A 5221-nucleotide genomic window follows, 5' to 3' on the forward strand; every position below is an offset into this window, starting at 1 on the left:
TGCTAGTGACATAGTACAATCCTAGGGAGGAAATTTGGCAATATCTAGCAAAAGTACTTTAAGTCTTTGTCCTTTGACACAGCAATCCCACCTCTAAGAATCTATCCCAAAGAGACACTCACTAAAATATAAAAAGCCTTAACCTGTTCATTGCAGCCATATTTGTTATAGCAAAAGACTGGAAACAACTGTCAGCAGGGGAGGGGTTCAATGAGCTAGGGCGAAGTCACACAGTGGAGTGCTCTACCGCCGTAGAAGGGAAGGAGGAAGCTCTCTCTGTATTACGGTGAGTGATTGTATTAAGTTAAAAAAAAGTATATAGTATGCCACTATTCATCTAAGAAAGGGAGAATATGACTCAATTATATTTATATTTTTTAATGTTTTTTTCAAAGTTTTATTTATTTTTGAGAGAGAGAGAGAGAGAGAGAGAGACAGAGTGTCAGTGGGGGAGGGGCAGGGAGAGAGGGAGGCATAGAATCTGAAGCAGGTTCCAGGCTCTGAGCTGTCAGCACAGAGCTGGACTTCATGGACTGGAAGATCATGACCTGGAGGCTCAACCCACTGAGCCACCCAGGCGTCCCTATATTTACATTTTTAAATGCAAGGATAAATCGTAAAATAAAAGATACATATCAACCAATGGCAATATATGAAACTTGTTTGGATCCTTATTCAAACTAAAAAAAAAAAAATTATGAGATAAGTGAGCACTTTCTGAATACTTGATGACATTAAGGAATTGTATTGTGGCTTTTAGTTGTGCTAATGGTGTTTGTTGTGTTATTGTTTTTAATGAGTCTTTTAGAGATACTTCTTGAAATGTTTCCAGATGAAATGATACGGAGATGTCTGGTCTTTGCCTCCAAATAATTTTACAAATGGGGTGTGGGTGGGAGTATAGATGAAACAGGATGGGTCAGGGGTTAATAACTGCTGAAGCTGGTGGTGAATCCATGTGAGTTCCATCTACAGTTCTCTCTATGTTTATGTAGGCTTAAAATTGTCCATGATAAAATAGCTAAGAAAGAAAAAACAAAGAGTGAGAGGGAAGAAAGGAAAGGGAAGGGAAGGGAAGGGAAGGGAAGGGAAGGGAAGGGAAAGAAAGGAAAGGAAAGGAAAGGAAAGGAAAGGAAAGGAAAGGAAAGGAAAGGAAATGGAAAAAGAAAAGGAAAGGAAAAGAGACATTCTCCATGCAATGTATGTCACAATGTATAGAAACAATCATGTGTCAATGAAAGGTGGCTGACCCATTCTGCAGAACCATTTTCTAGACAAAAATAAATGCCAGGCTACCCCCACAAAGTGGGTGTAAGTTTCTGCTGTTTGTAGACATGGTGTGTCATTTGCACATCTGCATATTCATGAACCCATCAAAGAAAAGCATCCTGGGTAAACCTTGGTGCCCCTCAGCCCCAGTGGCCTCTTGACAAACCCTCTCACTCCTGAACACAGCCCAACACAGGAAGGCAGCTTTTTTGGGCCACTCTCATCCCTTCAGGCATTAACCTCACAGATGGCACCATGACAGCTCAGGGATTGGAGCAGGGTCGTTCTCCAGAAAATAACTCCAGAGACATATTTGAACACAGGAAAAGGGAAGATTTTTTTTTTTTTTATAAGTCTCCAAAATAAAATGAGCCCTTTAGAAGAGAAGCAGGGGTGTGGTGTCAGATGAGGAAGGTTTTCTTTATAAACAGGAGGTAGGAATATGTAGTCACCTGTCCCCTGCTGGGAGACTCAAGTCTCTAGGTGTGGGAGACCTGCAGAGAGGGTGGGGCTCGGGCTGGAAGGTACTTTCTGCCCCAGCGTTTTTTTGAGGAGCATCTTTTGGGGAGGGACAGAGCCTCAGGGTCTGTTCCAGGACTCTCTGCTCCAATCCCTTCTCCCTGAGGAAGATCTGTTGCCCCAACAACTGGGGACACCGGGCAAGCTGCTTGACCTCTCAGTGACTCAGGGACAGGACTGGCCAGCACACAAGGCGATTATAAGGGTCGTGGGCAATCAATGAGTCATTTCATGGAGATGGCTCCCTGAGCTCTAATTTATCCCCATGGAGCAGACTGATCTGCTAAAGAATGAAATGCACATTTCCTCCTTAGCTCCTCTGAGCTCTCCTTTCCCTCAGGGCCCTTGGCTCTTTCCTGTCCCGCTTCCCGCTACTCTAGGATTGCTCACAGTGCCTACCAGTGCCACTGTATATGCACAGCCTCAGGGTGGTTCCCCACTGTCCTGCTTCCTCTGCTCCATGGTTTTGGTGGCTCTTTGGGAGCAGAGATCCCAAAGATTGTGGATCTCCACTGCTGTTCTTAAGGCTTGTGAATGAAGCAAGCCCAATTAGGATGTTTTAGAGTGTTTATACCTCTCTCCCTTTCAGTCATTAACAAGCCTCCGCCTTCCACAGCATTCCTTTGTTCCCCTCTCTCCCTTCCCAGGGCCTCTCCTCCCCTCCTCCTGGCTATTGTCAAGATCCAGCCAGAGCCTCACCTCCTCCAGGGAGCCCTCACTGATTGCCAACTCCCCCCCCCCCCCCCACCGTTCTTTATACACTGTTACTCTCTTTGCTCTACACATCCCAAGTGACAGCATCTCAGACAAAACAAACTCCAAAAAATACTGAATAATGCATTAAATCAACCATGACAGGGGGCTGAAGAAGGATAACTGTGATGATACCTAATGATTCCATGACACCCACGGAGTACTTTTCATTTCAATTCATTAGACTGACCTTAAGGCCCCAGAAGGGAACACAGGTCAGCACGTTTTCTCCCTTGCCTTCTCCCTCACTCATAAGGCCCCCTCTCTCTGGCTCAAATAGCAGTATGTCTGGAGGAATACTCTGTGCCATGCCCTTTATATTTGTCTCCTTTGCTTCTCACCTCCTTAAGAGGTAGGTAGTCAGAGTGTCCCCATTTTACAGATGTGGGAACTGAGGTACAGAAGGGAGAAGCAACTTACCCAGGGGCACTCAGCTGGACAGTGACACATTCACCTTCAAACCAAGCACTCAGCCTTTAAAGCCTACCCTTACAACCAACCCCCAGCTGCAACAGCACAGCTAGCAGGGGACACACTTGGGAGAGCCCTCCTGGGAGGAGATCTAGAAGGGCAAGAGTCTACTGACCCCTGGGAGGACAAAGGCAGCACAACCAGGCTGAATTAAGTGCCCAGCTGGCCAGCTCAGAAGAGTAAGGTCAGGTAGGCAGGAAACGTGTAAGGTGGCCAGAGGAGGGAGGAGTGGCCAGATGTTGGTTCTTTAGGATGAACAGAAGAGGACCAGACATGTGAGGAGGGCATGCCTCTGCCTAGAGCATGAAAGGACTGCTCTGGGCATGGCAAAGGGCCAGAACAGACAGCCAGGCACTGCCATGTGCCAGGCACTGTGCTGAGCATTTGGCATACACCATCTCAGCACAAAGGGAGACTTAGCACAAAGGATGAAGGTTGCAATAGGTGAGAAATCTGGCTGGCCGAGCTGGATGGCTCAGAGGAGCGGGAAGAAGGGTTTAAACTAGTTTCAGGTAACCAAGAAATGGCCAGTTTACTGCTTAAGCCTTTGGCTGATTCCCGGTTCTGGTGAGTCAAGCTGACAAGGAAGCCCAGGGTCATGGCTGGCCCTGAGTAGATGCCACAGAGAACCCAGTCCACGCCAGGATCCACCCATCCATCTGACTGAGCCACAGGGGTTTCTTCTTGCACCTTCAGGTTGGGCAGGGCTGGGACAGGGTGTCCTGGCTGTCCACCGAGATGAGCCCTGAGCTGGCTAGGGAGGGACGCAGAGTCAGGATCAGGGTGAACAACTGATGGCCTGAGGGTCCCAGAGCCAGGTGAGATGAGATGGGAAACCGACCTGACAGGGGCACGGCTGTCTAGAGCAGTGTGATTCTGCACCCCTCTCCCAGGCACTTGGCGATGTCTGGAGACATCCTTTTGGTTGGGGGAATCTAGTGGGTAGAAGCCAGGAATGCTGCTAAAAATCCTTCAATCCATAGGACAACCTACCACCACTCCCAACAGAGAATTATATGGCCCCAAATGGCAACAGTGCCATGGATGGGAAATCCTGGTGTGGAGCAAGCTGGGTAAGAGGGGCTTAAAATCCAAGGCACTCCCTGCGATGAAACTGCCCCTATTCTGAGGAAGAGGCATTTTTTTCCCAACTCAGCAAGATGCAGTCTGAGGCAAGGACTAGCATGAGCCCCAGGCTGGGGGGTGGGGGGGTGGGAGGGGGGAGTGGGGGAGGGGAAAGCCATGGCAGTGCTAGGGGAGGAAGAGAATGTACCTGCTGTCACCCAGGCTTTGATTTGTGCAAGAAGCAATTTATAAGAGATACTTAGTCTTTAATGGAAGGTCAAAAAGTCAACCCACACGATTATGTCATCTCTTTACTGGCAAAGGCAGAGGTTTTAAAGCACTTTGACATACCCACCCGGTGGGAAATGAAATGTGATCAAAGATCTTCACTGTGGAACTGTTTCTAAGAGCAAAGGATTGGAAACAAAATAAATGTCCATCGGTGGTGGGCAAGCTAGATAAACAATGGAATATCCCGCCAAAGAATGACATTTTCTATGTATAGAAGTAGAAAGGTCTCTGGAATATATTAACTGGAAAAAAGCACAGTGAGAAGAACACTACGGAATACTTCGCTGCCATTAGATGAAAAGGGAGGCAAAAAATCAACAGTATATTGATCATTGCTTACATTTGCATAGAGCAGGGGATCTCAAACTTCTCTTTGTATCGTAACCACCCAGAGGGCCTTTTCAGCCATACTTAACTTTAAACAACATCAACCTTGCTTTTATTTGGGGGAGGGATGTGGAAATGTGCCCACTTTTCTGGCCCAGAATGCAACTCCCCAGCTTTTCTGACCCTGGCCGCTCACCAGCCCGACTAGCCAGGAGCAAAGATCAGTGACCAGCTCCTTTCCTAACCACTCCGGCAAACCCTCCGAGACTGTTTGTTAACCCTTAAGTGGCTGCTGAATGTGAGACGTTCAAGGAGTTGGAAGGAATCCCTCAGGAACCAGACTTGAAGCCACTAAAGCACCTCCCCCCTCCTCACCCCCATCTCCTCCTCCATCTGGAAGTGACCTTCAGGTCACTGAATGAAGGTGGCCGCAGGCCAGAGACAAACCTGGCCCTCCGACGCCCCCTGCCCCCGCCCCGCCCCCGCGAAGGGGGCGGAGCGACGGCTGCGAGGGCTCCTCCCGCGG

Source organism: Panthera uncia, chromosome C2, assembly GCF_023721935.1.
Source record: "Panthera uncia isolate 11264 chromosome C2, Puncia_PCG_1.0, whole genome shotgun sequence".
Taxonomy (NCBI): domain Eukaryota; kingdom Metazoa; phylum Chordata; class Mammalia; order Carnivora; family Felidae; genus Panthera; species Panthera uncia.